This window comes from Corvus kubaryi, unplaced genomic scaffold, assembly GCF_017639235.1.
Source record: "Corvus kubaryi isolate FWS band 111438036 unplaced genomic scaffold, C.kubaryi_AGA036_p1.0 128, whole genome shotgun sequence".
Taxonomy (NCBI): Eukaryota; Metazoa; Chordata; class Aves; order Passeriformes; family Corvidae; genus Corvus; species Corvus kubaryi.
The window spans coordinates 1104117-1121855 of NW_024580663.1; the positions used below are offsets into that span (position 1 = coordinate 1104117).

At 54.7% G+C, this 17739-nt stretch overlaps 1 long non-coding RNA gene across 2 annotated transcripts; it reads left to right on the plus strand.

Moving 5' to 3' along the window:
• The first annotated feature begins 14456 nt into the window (after positions 1–14456).
• On the plus strand, positions 14457–17242 carry LOC121662936. Of its 2 annotated transcripts, none has more exons than XR_006015485.1 (3): positions 14457–14828; positions 14923–15080; positions 15660–17242. It is a non-coding gene; the product is annotated as an uncharacterized LOC121662936 (long non-coding RNA). The 2 variants fall into 2 exon arrangements; XR_006015482.1 differs by having other exon boundaries at positions 14457–15080; positions 15660–16122; positions 16210–17241.
• The last annotated feature ends 497 nt before the right edge of the window (positions 17243–17739 follow it).

Here is a 17739-nt window from a genome sequence, read left to right on the forward strand (position 1 = left end):
GCTGCAAATTAAAGCCGGAGGGATGGGGGAAAGGCTGGAATTATCAGAATTTTGTGAAGCTGAGTGAAAGCATGAAGCAGCAGAGAAAAACTTAATGATAAGTAAGGATAATGTTTGAGATTCTGATTTCAGGGACACTATGTAAATTCAAAATAACTCCAGAGGAACAAGCTGCATTTCCTCAGAGGCAGCCCAGCATCCCTGGCTCGTGCACAGTTGTCTTTGGGACCCAAGGGAGAAGGGAGAATGCATATTGTGGTTTTCCTACAGTCTGGATACATTACCAGGAGTCAGAAAAATTCAGAGCTAAACAGTTTTTTGGTAGAAATTAGTTATTTGTCAAAACTGGGAAGTTCCACAGGGACTTTGATCAAGCTAAGCTGGAAACAAGGCAGGGTCAGGACTGCCCTTGGAACAAATTCCCTAGACTCCCACAGCCCACAGAGCCAGGGCAGAGCTTTAAGCCCCTCCAGGGAGTGAAATGGTTTTTTTATCAAGTTGGAACAAACCTAAAATATAGAAGAAAAAAGCCCAGAGGGCACAGATGCCTTCAGAGACACCTGCTCTAGAGCAGCTCCCAACAGACAGCACACCTGACACAGCACTGCCGTGGGACACAGCTGCTTGACAAGTGATGCAAAACCCAGCTCAGAATTGCTCAGCAAATGATGTTAGGGGGCAAACACTGCTTATTCCAACCCAAATATAGCTCCAGACTGCACAAATCAAGTCGAGTTAAAAGAGAAGGACATCTAAAGGTCCAGGAGCAGGATCTGAGGAGGAGGGGATGGAAGATACCGGCTCAGTGGGAAACCGTCCCGACTTTGAAGGCAACAGGAGTTTATTCTTTGACTGCAGCAGGGTGAGGACTTCACAGGTGTCTATAAACAGATCTGAGGCAGCTCCTCAGGGAGTGTGGACAGCACAGGCGCTATCCTGGTCTCACCCCAGGGAGCTGGGACAGTGTTTGAGGCGCAGGCAGGAGCCAGCCCGTGTCTGGGCCAGCAGAAGCAGCTCATGCACCCCCATCCTGCTGCAGAGCAGTGCAGTTCCTGCTCATGGCCCTTTTGGGCTGTTTCTGTTCTGCCACCACCAAGGATCCTGTTGAAGGTGCCAGGTTTCTGTTTCCATTTTCCAGCAAGGATCACAGAACGGTTTGGACTGGAAGGCACCTTAAAGCACATCCAGTTCCAGCCCCCTGCCAGGGACAGGGACAGCACCACCAGATGAGGTTGCACAGGGCCCCACCCCACCTTGCTGGGATCCCATAACCACCTTACACCTCCCAGCCCAGGGATTCCCCACAGGCAGCACCTGCCCCAGGATAGGGAACCTTCCCTGATTTGCCCAGCACTGGGCTGGCAGAGCTGAAATTGCTCAGCCAGGAGATACAGATGGACCAAGGTCAGAGCAGAGCTGGGGACCAAACACCCCAGGGCTGTGAGGAGGTGCAGGCATTGCTGTGGGGAGGAGATGCCTTGCCTGGGCTGCCCATTTGAGATGGGATTTTCAAGTGCTCCTGTCCCAGCAACTGCAGGTGAAATAGGTTTCTTTATAGGCTTTGAGGAAGCACACATTCAAATTTTGCACTGATCCTTCAAGCTGGAGAGGTTTGGCCAAGTCCCCATTAGGATCATTTGCTACGCCAGTAATAAGAGGTATGTATGCAGAAGCAGATTTCCATGTGACATTACAATACTGGCAGAAATCCTTACGCATTTAGAGCAGGGGAAAAGTGTTTCCAGTTGATATCTCGGAGAGAACTGGCACAAGCCCTGCAACAAAAGTACCTCCAGCTGGTGCGAGGTGCCTGTGCCAGGAGGACTTGCAGGTCCTGTATTACCTTGTCTAGCAGGGGCCATGCCTGCCCTGTGAGCCCATCACATCGGATCAGCACCGAGCTCACGGCGCTCACACCAGCCCTGCCCCAGCCCGTGACTCGCAACAAAACTGCGCACGATGGTTCCACGCTGTCCCCTCCGAGGCCAGCACAGGAAGCAGCAGCATTCCAACCCTGTATCTCCAGGAGGTCCTGCTGCCCTGGAGCTGTTTGCTTTCCCGGAGCTAAGGATGCCTCTCCCAGCCCCTCGGCTGACACGACCTCCTCCCAACACTCGCCCAGGCACTGTGCACACTCGCACTGGTGTTTCTTCCCCCAAAATCTTGCCAATGCCAAGGGAATTAAAACAATGATATAATCTTTCCACAGCTCTGGATGGTGGAAGGACAGACATTTACTACTAGGACTGATAATTTGAAACAAAAGGAAAAAAGTCTCACAACACCAAAATATGGGGCTAAATTCCAGTTTCTGCAGAGATTGACCTTGCCTGTTGGTGGGCAGGAGTGACTCTGCTGTGCACCAAGCAGGAAGAGCAGGACTATCCTGGCCTATCAGGAATTCCAAGCAGATGCCACTTGCCAAGTCTGAACATGAAGGACAGAGAGAGGAGGAAGAGAAGCTGGTCCCACCATGGGGACCCAGCCTTGCTCCAAGGACACAAGGAAAGTAAGGCCCTGGATCCCTGCAAGGTCAGGAATGTTGTTCAGGCAGCGAGTCCCTCCTCTCACAGCACTGTATGAAACACTCCCTTGCTTTATAACTCCTGGCACAGAGGTAACACTGGCCTCAGATCCCCTTTTAAATTCCTCACACTCTTTGATTTTCTGCTTTCTGTGTCCAGGGCCAAAATTGACCTCATGCATCACAACCCTCTGGTTTGTGCTCCCGAGCAGCACCTTCCCTGCTCCCTGCTGCACCTGGCTGGAGCTACTTAACATATTTCTTTTGATCTGGGTTTTTCAAAGAGCGGTGTAAGTTTTTCAAATCCTAACACTAATTCAAGACCAACAGAGCAATATTTGAAGTGGACAGGCTGTTGTAGGAATCACAGAAACACAGAATGGTTTGGGTTGGAAGGGACCTTACAGATCATCTCGTTCCAACCCTCTGCCATGGGCAGGGACACCACAATGGGCTCCTGCAGTGGAGGGCAGGGCTTTGCTGGCACTAGCTAACTGGGTACCCAGTTGCTGGCACTCCAGTTGTCCACTGTCTGTGCTGGTCTCACAGGACTGTGGGGGGATGCACTGCCTGGGCAGAGGCTGCTGTGAAGGTGGGGTAGAGCCTGGGGCTGGGGACAGGTGTCCTGCCCTGCCCTACATGGTGCTGACCACTAAACCCCACGGTCTGCATCACACCTCTGTCCCCAACCTCAGTTTATCACCCTCTACATCCTAATTTCCATTCAGCATTTTCCACAGTTGAAAACAGTGCAGAAAAACAGCTCTGAAAGCAGGAGCGAGTGTGGGAGTTTGATTTGAAGTCGGGGATGGTGTCAGCACTCACAGCTCTGCTGTGACTGCAGCAGAACAAGGTCCCCTCTGAAGGGCAGATGTCCCCAGGCAACTGCGTGCTGAGCACTGACCGGAGCACAACGGGCCTTGCTGGGCTCCAGAGGCTTCCTGTGGCACACACAGGGCAGGAGCTCTCCCAGGGTGGGGAGCAGCCCCGGACATGAGCACTGGCAGTTCCCTCAGCCACTGCACCCTTTGCCCACCAGCACCACATCAGTGACCAACACCACCTCAGCAAGCCAAGGAGCTGGGATCAGCCTGATCCTCACTCCTGGAGTGGGGCCGGCAGAGGAGGAAGGGCCTGGAGCATCTCCGTGCCCAGCACAGGCTGAGGGAGCCGGGGCTGCTCAGCCTCGAGAGGAGCCCCAGCTGAGAGGGGCCCTCAGTCCTGGGTGTCCCTGGCTGCAGGGAGGGCTCAGGGCAGGGCCCGGGCTCTGCTCCGGGGCCCGGCAGCGGCCCCAGAGCACCGGGCAGGGCCTGAGCGCAGCAATTCCCCCGCCCAGGAGGCAGAACTGCTGCCCTGGGCAGGGCCCGGCCCCGAGCAGATTGTGCAGAGAGGCTGTGCAGTGTCCCTCGCTGGGGATATTGCAGAGCTGTGTGGGCACACTGCTGTGCCCTGGGCTCTGCCATGGCCCTGCTGGGGCAGGGAGGTGCCGCCGGCTGAGCCCCTGTGGGCCCTTCAGCCTCACCCACTCTGGGGTTCTGGGATTCAGAGGGCTGGCACTGGCTTAGCCATGGCTGGGCTCTGGACTCTGGAGGCACAGACGGCTTCCCCAGGACTTCCCCTGCAGGAGTGGACGTGGTGCAAGTGTCCACATCACAGACAGGACAGGCTGTCCAATGCGCTTTATCAGTCCTCAGCTCCAGAGTTTGTTTCCCCAATGGGAAATGCACATGGAAATAGGTTAACTTTCCTTAATCCCTACTAAACACAGCGAAATTGGGCACTGAGTTACCTGGAAGGGGCACACAGGGGGACACTCCACGGCTCCCCCGGGACACTGGGTGTGTGCGGGCAGGACGCACAGCCCTGGCTCTGGATTCCAGAGGAAAGGACACACGTGCCCTCAGGTTCTTGCCCCAATCCTGATCCAGGGGAACCTGCTGGCCCTTCCCTGATGCACAGAACTGTCGTGTTGCTATGGGAAAAGTGTTAAAAATAACTTGGCTACCAGGATGGAGTGTTGGGATGGATGGAGAACAATCCCATTGGTTTTGTGCTCACTCCAGCACCATTTCCTCTGTGGGACATCAGCCCCACCACCTCATGGATGAGCTCCCTATGCCCTGTCCAGCCCTTGTTTCTGACTTCACGTCCTTGCAGGGTCCAGCCAAGCGATCCCATAAACTCCGGATGCGTGGCTTGGCAGAAGTGCTTTTGAAAGCACAAGACGGAGTGGGAACAGGAGGCAGCTCCGTGTTCCGGGGCTGTGCCAGCGCCATCCCCAGCACTCTGCAGTGTGGTGACAGGGCTGCACATCCCACACCGCCTCCCCAGCTCCGGGCTTGGGCTACACGTGCTGTGTGTGGAGAGAGGACTCATCAGGAGCCACGAGCTCAATTACCCCACTCCAAATAACCTAAGGCTTTGCACAGGCTCCTTTGCAGCAGAACAAACAACAGGCTGAAGGGATACAGGGCCCCAGTGCTGGCCCTGCTCGTGCCCACAGCACCGTGCCCAGCTCCTCTGAGCAGAGGGAGACAGGGAGGACCAGATCAACAGCTGTGAACACACAGTGGGAACGCAGTGAACCTGCTCGTGTCAAGCCTGGCACCTCGAGATCATATCAGGAGATAATTTCACCTGGCATTGTCTGGAGGCAAACAGAGCCAAGGCTCTGCAGAGACTGTGACAATGTGAGCACCAGAGGCAGGATTTTCCAAAACACCCATGAGACGTAGGGATAACCCCCCCCATGACTTTTCAGGATACCCCTGATCCCCAGCCAGATGCACAAGCAATCATCTGGCACACCAAGCCACGGAATCCCAGCTCCTGCTGCACGAGCCCTTTCCCCAGCCCTGCTGCATCCCCAGGCTCAGCCAGACCCCAGACTTTTCATTTTCTTCATAATATTCACCTGCCCCACATTCCTGAGACACATCCCTGTGAACTCAGGACATGGCAGAGGACAGAGTGCTGGTGACGGGGTGTGGGGAGGCTGCCACGCATCCACACAGAGCCCAGCCCGTATTTACATGTGCTCCCTCTGGAGCCTCCACTAGTGCCACCTGCATCCTAATCCTAATCTGGGACCCAGCACTCCTCAGAGGGGCTTCACCCTCCTCAGAGGGGCTTCTCTGAGCCACAGAGACACTCCCTCAGATGACAGGGGAGCAGGTTTGTTGCTAAATATGAGCTTTTTGATTGCAACATGCCAAGAGAAGGAGCCAGAAACTGTCGCACTTACCATGGGGCAGAAATGAGCAGCTGGCCCAGGGCACAGGAACCGGCACTGCTCCATCCCTCTGCCTGCTGGATGTGCTGCCATGGCAGGGACAGAGAAACAGCTGCTGGTCTCCCTTGGGATACCCCACGTGCTCACGCTGTCCTGGCCACCCTTCGATCTCCCTTTGCTTCACCTTTTCTGGTTCAAAAAGTGATTTGCAGCTTTGAGCAGACACTTGAAGCAAGCTGAGTGCTGTTCTCAAAGCAAAAAGAACCCCAAAGCCTTCTCCTCTGGCAAAAGGACAGGTTTGCTTTGATTAGAATGGAATTGCACTTTGGACTTGCTTCTTTGTCATATTTTATGTTTTCCAAGCACTGCATAGGATTAGCTGGTTAATTAATACTTAGTACTATCCTCACAGATGGAGAGAGCTTCTAAGAACTCAAGGTAAAATATTTTAGCAATACAGATTTGTGCCAACCTAAATTTATACTCTTAAACATAATGAGATTAGTAACAAGGGGGAAAAGAAACTGAGATGAGAGTAATAAAACACAGATCCTTTCTGTGCCCACACCGGTCTCTCTGCCTTTGGAAGTCCCATCCTCTCCATGCACAGTGAGAAGGTTTAAACTCGTTCATTTATTTTTAATCAAGCCCATGTCTGATACAAATCTGCAGGATTTGTGGCCGTTTGTGCCACTGTCCCCCGGCAGTCACTGCCACAGCTCCCCAAAGGGCTCAGCACAGCCCAAGCATCCCATGTGGGAGGGCAGAACAAAGCTGGCTCAGCCACAGCCCATTCCCACCTCCAGATCTGAAGATCTTACAAAATTTTCCTGCTCAAAACCAGATAGAAAAATAAAATAAAAATCACTGAAAGGCATCCAGAGGGGGTCAGTAAACATTTCATTTGGAAACATTTCTTTCCATGCCAACCTTTTCAGCTACTTTCAGCAGAAGTTCCAGTTAAACTGTTTTGACAGAGATTTTGAAGGTTGCATCAAGATGAAAAATTCAGATTTGCACTAAAAAATGTAAAAATAAGGTATAGCATCAAAGCTGGATGCAGCTCAGGTTGGGTTTGCTTTTGGCAGGGGGGGCAGAACAGATGATCCCCACAGCTCCTTCCCGCCTAAGCTCTTCCATGTTTCCACGCAAACTATTTTAAAACGCTTTCAAATATTTTGTCAGGAAGAGCCTTCTCAGAAAATAGCCTTTTCATCAACAGTTAATCTCAGCAGTAAAAGAGTGCTTCACTTGAGAAATACCATGGCGCTCCTGGGGCTCAGTAACTTCATCTGCTCCTGGCTGCCTGACTCAAACTCAGCTGAGACCTGCTCCCCACCTGGCTGCGCTTCCCTTGGGATCACACAGCCGTCTGCTCAGAGAGGGAAAATCCCGAGTCATCGGACAGGGATGGATTTTATCCCGTGTCCCACGTGCACCCTGCCCAGCACAGGCCAGAAGGGCCAATGTGATGGGGATGGCACCACACTGAGCAGCTTTAGAGTCTGCCTGAGCCCCTGGAGGAGCTTCTGGGGGTGCAGGGGCTGCCCACAGCCTGCTGTGCTGTCCGGAGTGCCTGCAGCACCAGACCTACTCATGGCTGCCAGGGCCATTTGCCCCCAGAAATGTCACTTATAGGGCTGGTGGGATTTAGGGGGCAGAGCTAAGAGTGGGTGTGGGAGAGGGAGAGCTGCACCTCTGCTGCTTGGGCACGGGCAGCCCTAGCAGAGCACAGCAGGGTCTCACCTGGAGCCAGGGCAGCTGGGCTGGCATTGCTCCCGCTACCTGATGTCCTTATGGCAAACAGCAACTATGGCAGTGTGGTGAGAGAAACAAACCCAATTCTCTGTGGACTTTCCTGAGGAATTAGGAATAACTAAAAGCAGTAGGAGGTCTCCTTACTGGAGCACCACTCTCCATTCTCAGGGAAGAGCAACCCTGGAGCAGCCCATGGGAGGGCTCCTTTCCCTATCACAGAATGGTTTGGGTTAGAAGGGATCTTTAAAGATCACCCAGTCCAGCTGTCCTGCCACGGACAGGGACACCTTTCAGCAGACCAGGCTGACCAGAGCTCTGTCCAACCTGGCCTTTAATGTCTTCAGGGATGGGGCATCTGCTCCTCTATCGTGGGAGGACAAGGAGCATCCCTGGGGCACTTGCGGGGATGATGAAAATTCCAGTTTCTCCACAGGGGAGAGAAAGCTCCTGTCTTGGCCAGGGGACAGCAGTGCTGCTCCCCGCTGAGGACAGCCTGGCCAGGTAGACGAGGCCTTTCCTGAGATGCTCCCAAAGACTGGCTGCTCCTTTGATTCTGGTCAAGGGAAGATGATCCTTTGAGCAGGAGCTTCCTGCAGCCTTCCCGGCAGTGCAGGACTGTCATCTCAGTTACACCTGAAATAGAGCAGAGCGTTTGCCTCTTTCACTTTGTGTGGAGACAGCGATAATTAGAACAAAGAGGAGCCTGAACTTTGCAGTGATAGGAACTTCAGTGGGGAGGAATCACGCTGGCAGGAAAATCAATCCTCTGCAAAAAGGGAAAAGAAAAAAACCCAACCCATGAGGCCAGAGCTCTTCAATGAGACTAACAGCATGTTCAGCCGAATTTGGGGCCCCCAATTAGACAGCTCAGATTAAACAAAGACTGGCAGAAGATCTGCCTGGAAAAAAAAGAAATCTGACCTAAATAAGATATTTTCAAAGATGAGATCAGCGTGGAGAGCAGCTGTGGCCCACACATCCACTCTCAGCTGGGTCTAGATCTGCACCAAGCGGGCCCCATCCTGCTCTGACTGGCCACAGCAGCACCGGGAGCAGTGGCAGGAGGGCCAGGCCTGCAGGGGAGGCACAGTCATCAGGTGAGACATCCCAGAGGGAGTTAATGCACCACACACTGCAGGAATATTAATTCAGCCCTCTTGTTTGTAATCTTAAGGATTTAATTTTAGAAATCGCAGCTCATCGGGAATTACTCACTGAACCTGGAAACAACAGGCTGGAAGGAAGAAGTACAAGTGCTCCTGCCAGCACAACTGCTCAAAACCAGCAGGAGACAGGAGCCAGCCTGGAGGGGGAGCAGAGCCACCGTCTTCAGGGTAACTGGACCCGGACCAGCACCACGGGACAGCCTGGAAAACTCTGGCAGCACCAAGAGGATCGATGCAAAGGGCTGAAGAGGTGACAGAGAAGGTCCCAGCAGAGTGGGGTCACTGCTGCCAGCCCTGCTCACCCACCCCATGGCTGGGGTCTCTGCTGCAGGGTGCAGCATCCCAGGGGCTGCTCTGCTCTCCTGCTCCAGCAGAATGAAGCCTCCACCTGCCCACAAGGCACAAGAGCCTGAACCAGGCTGAGCCAGGCACAGCACGCCCAAACCCCTGCGGTAAATTCAGCCCCTCAGTGACGGACACAGCTGGGAATCACCACAGGATACTGTGTGGCTTGGGGTCTGTGGTGGGTCTTCTGCTCCCCAGCACCACTCACCCCCTGCACATGGAGGGCTTGGGCAGCATGGCCCGTCACCCTCTGATCCTCAAATCCTTCTGCCGGAGTTGGGAGCTCTGAGAATTCACCTGCAGCTTGCTGGGAATGAGAGCACAAGGAGAGGCCGTGTGAGCACCTCCCAGGCTCCTGCTGCACCGGTGCCCCAGGATCTGAGGCACAACCCCCTTCGGAGCCAGATCCAGCTCTCGGTGCAGGCCAGCAGCATCCTCACAGCTTGCCGGAGAGCTCTGCCAGGGCAGGGAGCCCAGCAAAGCCCTGCCAGGGGCAATGCAGCTCGCCCAGCACTTGCAAGCTGGGAGGGAGTTTCTGTGGGAGAGAAATGGCTGCACGTGGAGCTGGGGGGCTGCAGGGGGTCAGGGATGAGTTTAAGGTGCCCCTCTCATCTCACAGGGGTGCATTGCTGCACATCCCCTACACCCTGCCCCGGATCCTGCTGGTCTCTGCAAGGGATGGAGACCCAGCAGCGCTGTCACCTCTGCATCCCAGTGATCCCCTTTGGGAAGGGGGCCTGGGTGGGCTCGTGGAGGGGACCAGGGCTGGGAGCGGGAGCGTGCCGTGACTCCAGCCCCGCTCCTGCGGCTGCCCCACGCGGGCTCGTACCGCGCCTGCAGGGCCCGCGAGTGGAAAGCTCCAAGTGCTATATTTAGTCTCTCGTTCGTGGAAATACATCGTTGAGTTTCATAATGGATTTTGTAGACTGTTAAATCCATCTGAGGTGTTCGGGGAGGACAGAAGTTCTCCCAGCTCCGCAGCCCACCTGGGGCCGGCCAGCATCACCCCCGGGCACGCTCCATCCTCCTTCCTGCCTCCGGCATCCTCAGGAAATTACACAGCCTTATTGAACAACCTTGCTGTGACCCAGCCATCCCACCCGGAGGCAGCGATAGCCAGACACCACTCACTTGAGCAAATAACGTCTTTGTCCCTCAGCATCGCCTCCAGCCCCGCGGACCCCCCATCCCACAGGAGCCCCCCAGCCCCGCGGGCTGCCACCCACACGCCCCATCTGAAATTCAATTAAGGCAAGCACTATTTTGCTGTCACCCAGTCAGGAAGCATTGCAGCACCCTGCGCATCGCATGCGGGTGGAGGCAAAACAATTCCCCTGCAGAGGGGGGGTCTCCAAGGGCGCTCGCTCCCAACGACACCCGACCGTGGCAGCTTCCAAGGCAGCGCTTAGGTTAAACCCGGGGCCGTGGTTAAATCATCAGCTAAATGGCACTGCTCAGCCTCCAGGCCTCCAGGGTGAGCACAAATGAGTCAGAGCAGCAGGAGAGGAGAGGACCCTGCTGCTGGTGGGGACCAGCCCAGGACCTCTGGGATGCTCAGCCCTGCTCCTGTCTGTGGGCACAGCACAGAGGGATCCCACAGAAGCTGAACCACCTCCTCCTCCCTCACCTCCAACCTGCAGCAGGAATTACACTCTAATTTCTGCAAAAACGATAAGTTTAATTTGAAAGGGCATAATTCTTAATTTATGTGTTGTCATGAACAAAGACAGCAAAAGTAGGTCATTTCATTATCTGCTGCCTGAGTATTTTGCCAAGGAGCCAAGACATAAAGCTAAACAAAATCATCACCCAAGGTTTGGGATTTGTTTGTGGGAAAAAAAAATATTATGGTTATTTTTCTACTTGCTTGATTTGCACGTCTTGGATTGGAGAGCATATTTAGCTTGGCTTTAAAGCATGCATTTATTGTGACTGTCATATTTGATAGTACTGCCTATAGTCAAAGAGCAATCTTTCATGGATACACTGTCTCAATTTATAATTCAATATCACAGCTTTGAGAACTCGTACAATAAGTCAGCCAACAACAAAAAGCCTAAAATGTCTGTATGCAAATAAACATGTCAGTGCATGAATGAGCACCTTCCAGGAAGGGCCTGCCAGCTCCCTCCCTGCTGCAAACCTCCCAGCCAGCTGAAGGATGGGAGGCACAGAGCAGCCCAGCCCCTGGGAGCTGTGCCCAGGTCCTGCCAGCCTCCCTGAGCATTTGGGGAGCTGCTTCCAGGGCAGGGAGAGCAGCTCCCTGGACAGGGACTGCACCACCTGCGCTGTGACTGCACAAAGGAACCCTCACTCATCACAGCAGGCTCCTCACCCCCTTCAGCAGCACCCAGGGACACCTCGGTCACCTTGAGACCCACCAAGGCTTGGCTTCTCCTCAGAGCACAGGGGAAGGACCTGCATTGCCCCTGGGACAGGCACAGCCACGCCTGGGTGAGCAGCAATGGCTCAGGGAGAGCCTCCAGGGCACTAAATCCTGCTACTCCCTGTGTGCCCACCTGCCCCCAGCCCTCTGCCCACAGGTGGGAACCCCACTGAACCCCAAATCCCCATCCTGACCTGTGGGATTATCCCAGCCCTGTGTCCTGGGTTATTGCCTGGTCTCCTGGGGCACTGCAGCCCCGTGCTGTGGGTGGCTGTGTCTCCAGCCTCACCTCCTGCATGGTTTCACACTGCTGCTGGAGCTTGGCTTCCCACTCTTCCCAGTGTTACTGCGCTGGTCTTGAGGCTACTGACCAATAAACCTGTGGGCAGCACCACTGTGCTCAGCCCCATGGAATAATTCCTATGGTGGGGAGGACACATCCCCACAGAGCATCCCAACCCCTACTACTCCCTGGGGAGTGGCTCAGATGAGAGCAAAAAGCTGGAGCTTCTCTATCCTGTGTCCATCTGCAGCCAAATTTGGGGTGATTTGGGGCTGTGTTCAGGGATGCTGAGCTAATGACTTCTGTTGTCACAAAACCTGTGCTTTTCGGGACTGAGTATCCAGTGGGGATGGAGGAGCGGACCCCAAAGCTGCAAGGGGTGAGTCATGGGTGGCACTGCTGCCCTGAGAGCACAGAGCTGGCCCAGCTGCTTGCAGGTGAGACAGACCCTCCTCATCCCTGTGCCAGGGTCAGGCAGTGGGTCTGGTACTCAGCCTCCCACCAAGGGCTGCCCTTGGGGAAGTTCCCTGCAGATGGGGGCAGGGGGTTACTGCAAGACCCTCACCTGGCTCAGAAACCACCAGCAGGGCCTTGAGAGCAAAGCTGTGCCCTTGGCAGGAGCATCCACTGCTCGTTCTGCCTCCAGAGCACGGCAGCTCCAGCAGATTGGGGCAGACTGTTTGCAATCAGGCAACAAAGGGGAGAAAATCCAAAGTATTGAGCAATTCCAGCTCCTGATCACAGCCGAGGAAATTGTGACATTCTCAGACAACAAGAGGCTCAGTGACTTGAGGATGCTGTGAGTCACTGCCTTAGTCTGGGCAGGGAAACTGCCTGGCCACCTCCTCCCCTCGCCAAGGGATGATTCCTGCTGGACCCTGTAGTTTTTCCTTTTTCAGCACTTGGTGGTGGAAAAGTCCTCATCAGCTTTGAAGCTCTGCTCCACCTGCTTGTTATTGCCCAGTTTTAGGAGCTCCCTGAGCAGGCACAATGTGACCCAGCTCACCCCAAGGAGTTCTAGAGATAATCGCTGCCTTTTGCCTGGGTCCTCATTAGACCTGCATTCCCTAATTCCCCTGGGAGAAGGTTTGGAGGAGGTTTCGAAGACCTTGACCCAAGTCCACCCTTTTCAAGCCAGGGTGATGATCTGGCAGAGGAGAGACCCAACTGCACAGAGCCCTAAAGGACATCCTGTGGTCATTCTGCCTCCTCTAAGACATGGATTTCCTTTCCAGAGGGCTGGATCCCAATGGATGCTGAGCACTTGCATTTTTTCACAGCAGACAGCCCGATCTATAAGCATTAAATAAGAGTGAACAGTTTTCCTTTTGCCCACTGACGTATAAAATGGGTTTGTGTGAGGATTAGGGAGCAGAGGTGGGAAACGTCTGTATCTGCTAATGATCCTGTGAATTATACATGTTTAGTATTCATGCATCTGAAGAAGAGGCAAACATAGCCATTTTCTGTGGAATGACCTTTACCAGCAGCCAATACATTTACATTTAATTTAGAATTACAATTACTGGGTCGACTTGGGAGCAAGTGGAACTTAGATTTATGGAGAAGAGACAAAAATTGGTCTTTCTGCCTTCACCAGAAAAACACAGATTTTTCTCTTAAATAACCCCCTCAAACCTGATCTCCAGCAGGGACCTGGAGCATCCCCAATGCATTTGAGCAGCAGCACTTGTGTGTTTTGGCTGGGTGAAGTCTGGGGAGTATGAGTTTGGTCCTTTGCCCATCAGAGCATGGCTCAGGCTTTGGTCAGCCAGGACCAGGGAGCTTCCATCGCCCACTGCTGCACATGGGAAAGAGCCAGAGGCAGGACCCGAGGGACAGCATCTCCATTTGGACACTGGGAAAGAGCCTTGGCTCTGGCTCGGCCTTCTGGAGTGGAGCAGCTGCCTCTCTGCCTGTTAAGGCAGCGATTGTTCCAGGGCCAGCTCAGCTCCTGTGCGTGCACTGAGGGCTTGGTTTGGGGTTGTCACCATCTGGAGGGGGTGGCCCTGGCTGGAGGGGACCCAGCAGGACCTTTCCTCAATGACCCTTCCTGTATGTCCAGCCAGGCTTGTCCCACTCACAGCTTGTTCAGGTAACCACCCTGCAGGGTTCTGAGGTGCCTGTAGTAGTAATAATAATAATAATAATAATAATAATAATAATAATAAACCACTGCCTCTTGGCAGAGTTATTGCAAGTGTTCCTGCCTGCACTGAGCCATCACTGCTGGCCATGGGGTCTGGTGGCACCGGGGCACCCCATGGTGTTTGGGAAGGGTTGGGAATGGTGTCCCCATCACCGTGTCACAGCTTCCCGCAAAACTGGGAGGAGAGGGGAGGTGCAGCTCTAGCAAAGGGGCTTCCTGGAGTGCAGGGGCAAAGGAGCAAACACCCCGTGACAGGCAATAACTCAGCACCCCAGCCCCAAATCAGCAATTTCAGCCGATGTTTAATTCACACACGAAGGGCACAAAGCGCAGCGCAGCCTGGGAGCCCACAGGACAAACCCCTGGCACACGAACAGCCCCCTCAAGTGCCCGAAGACCGTCCCTTGCATTTATTCCCGAGCCCTGCAAGGTGCCAGCAGAGCGTGCCGCGCTGTAGCTCGGTAATCACCGAGCACTGCTCGCATTCACAGGCGATTCCCGTTAAATCCCCCGGTGGGATTTACCGGGAGCTCAGCAGCGGCCCCGCGCTGCTCCGCCTGCCCGGCCGGGGCTGGGGCTGGGGCTGGGACCGGGGCCGGGGCTGGGGCTGGGGCCGCTCCCACGGCCCCTCCGCGTCCCGGCTCTGCCGCCTCCGGCTCTGCCACCTCCGGCTCTGCCGGTGCTTGCGGCGCTCAGCAGGCGGCACGGCAGCAGGAATCCCGCAGGGATGCGATCCAGCAGGGAATGGGTGCTGTGCCCGAGCGCTGTCCCGGTGCAGGCTGGTGACAGCAGCGTCCCCGCCCTGCTGGCCCCCAGAGCCCCGCGGTGCCCGTGGGACACCGGGCATCCTTTTCCAGGCTGGAAAAAGGCCCTCTGGCATTGCTGCTGTCCCTGTAGCCACGCAGCCAGCACGGGGCTACCGAGCCCCACGGCTGGGCCATGCACTGGCCATGGCCAGCGTCTGCCTTGTGGCCACCAAGGGCAGGTGAGACAGCCCACAATGTCCCTGTTCCCAGAAGATGCCCACTGGCGTAGGGAGGGATGAAGGATGGGGGTGATGAGGATGAGCTGGATGTCAGCCCCCAGAACCCCTGATCCCAAGGGCACACCAGGAGCCCTGGTAACAGCTCTGGGCCTGTGGGAAGCCCAGGGTGGGCAGCAGGAGCAGGCACAGCACGTGTGTCCCTGGAGCTGCAGCTGCTGCTGGAAGGGTGGCGAGGCTTGAAGTCACATCGTGGTAAGCAACAGGATTTTCCTCTCTGTATAGCTTATATATAGAAATATAATCTTTCTTTTTAATATAGAAATAAATAGATAGATATGTCTATCATTACAAATCTATAGAGAGATATATAGATTATATAGGAATAGATATCCATCTCTAGTTCTTCCCTGTGAGGGTGGGCAGGCCCTGGCACAGGATGCCCAGAGCAGCTGTGGCCGCCCCTGGATCCCTGGCAGTGTCCAAGGCTAGGTTGGACATTGGGGCTTGGAGCAGCCTGGGATGGTGGAAGGTGTCACTGACCATGGCAGGGGTGGATGAGATGAGATTTAAGGTCCCTTCCAACCCAAACCATTCTGGGATTCTATGATAGAATGCTTCTATAACCTAGAAATACATAGAAAATACTCTGGCTTTTGGTGAGTTTCTGAGCTAGTCTGTGGACTAGTGGAGAACATGCCCAGCTCGTACCAAGGGGAAGGGGGAACACAGCCACTGGCCAGGCCTCTCTGAGGGTTCTGGGGAGCTCCCTCTGTGTCCCCAGCCCACCTGGCACATGGCCAGTGCCTTTCATCCTGGCTCTTTCATTCCCAGCACAGCAGGAAAGCCCATCCTGCGCCGGAGCTAATTGGAAGCCACATCAGAGCATGAGTCAGGGCTGATCACAGCAGAGCACCGCTTCACCATCCCGCAGGACAAAGGCACGCTCCCCTAAATCCATTACTGGAATTTTATTTTCAAGCCTGTCATGGGGCTGAAAAGGTTGTGAAGCTGTTTGGACACTGCCCTGCAGGGGAATTCAGCTGAAGAGCTGCTTTCTCTAAGGCAGCACCTTCATCTCCCATCTCTGTGATCAGATCAGCGCTGAGGCTCAAGGTGCATCGTTGTGTCACCTGAAGCCACCTCACAGGACACACTGAGCATTGCTGGTGCCTTCTCCATGGTGGGGTGGGTGGCTGCTCCCACCATGTGCAACCAGCTCCATCCAGGAATCGCCTGGGCTCTGCTGAGGGAGGCTCTCCCCATCAAACTAAACCTTGCTCTCGTTCATACGGGTGTAAGTTCAGACACCGTGCAGATTTTGGCCCCATGTTAACATGTGTAAGCACAGCTCTGAAATTCACTCCTTCCATGATGTTTGCAGAGGTGATTTCTCCAAGCAAATGCCCAGCAGTCTCTGGAAAAGCTCAGGCATGGCACTGGCCAGTGCTCTGTGCCTCAGTCCCCCCAAGGCCAGTGCGGGGGCAGAGCTCTGCTGAGTCAGAGCTGTCGGCTCCACTCAAGTGATCAAGAAAGGAGCTGCCCTGGGCTGCTGCCTTTCTCCAGCTGAGAGAGAAGGAACTTCTCCAGCTCCAACAGGAGCTGCTGGCTTTTGAATGACCTCCCAATGTGTGTCAGACCTGGCAGAATATCACAGAGTTCATGGACTGACCTGGCTGTGGCAGTACCCACATGAAAAGGCAGTCACCGCTCTGGGTCACTGGCAGTGCTGCTCCCTCCCTCGGGTGGGGGCACAGAGCTGCTGGGAAGCCACGGCGAAGTCTCCAAACCTCCTGTAGCATCCAAAGCCCCACTCCAAGCCGCCTGTGCCAAAGGTGGCCCCCACAGAGGGTGACAAGCTGGTTGGTCTCTGCCCAGCAGGGACAGTCTTTTCCCTGGGGACAGACACGGGCCAGGAGCTGGTGGCTTTTCCAGCACTGTGCGTCACACATGGCTCAGAGGAGCGAGCCCTCAGCCATGCCCACTTTTGGCATCTTCTGGACTTCTCCCACCCAAGCACGAGCCAGCCCAGCAGAACCCATTTCCTTCACCGTGGCAGGGACAGGGACAGCAGGCAAATAGCACAGATCTATTTAAAAGCATTTAAAGCCTGAGCTAAGGCCCAGACTATTCATTTCCTTAAACAGGCTGGTTGGAAGAGCTCCAGCTGGGCCATTAGCTCAGGTAGGTTCTCCACCATCCAGCCATGTCGCTTTTCTGCTTCATAAAAAGAAATACATTAAAAATATGTATTTACTCCTGAAATTGGCTTCAGCAGCACTGAGCATCCCTGGAGTGATGAGTTTCGCTCCACACACCCAGCTGCTTTCTGTGAAAAAGCTTATTTTGAGTTAAGATAATAAACTGAGCTGGGTTTGGTTAACCCTTGCCTCCCACAGTGTGGCTGGCACCAGCAGCCGAGGAAACATCCTGTGTGTATCCAGTCCTGGGCTTGGCTGTGAGGATGCCCCCAGAGAGACCGCCAAAGCCATGTGCTCTCCTACCTGAAAGGATTTCTTCAGGTCACAGAGACAAACACAGCCAAGCTAAAAAACACCCAGGTGAGGTGGGATCCAGCCTTTCCTGCACGCTGCTCTGCCTGGATGCCACCGGGACTGGCCCGAGGTGAAGGGTGCAGGGCAGGGAGCATCACTCCCTACCCAGTCTTGAACTGCTCAGCGGAGCCGAGGGTATTGATTTCCACCCAGGCTGCCCCATGGCACTCAGCATTGCTCTCTGAGGTGCTTCTCAAACAGCCCATCTATTTTCCCAGCTCCCTGGCCGTGTTCCAAGGTCTTTTCATCTCTGTTTCACACGTGAGATGTTGAGGCGGGGTGAGCACAGACGCTCATTCCGTACGGCCCATTGGAGCCTCCTGAGGATGCGGCACTTCCAGAGGCTCCCGGTGTGCACA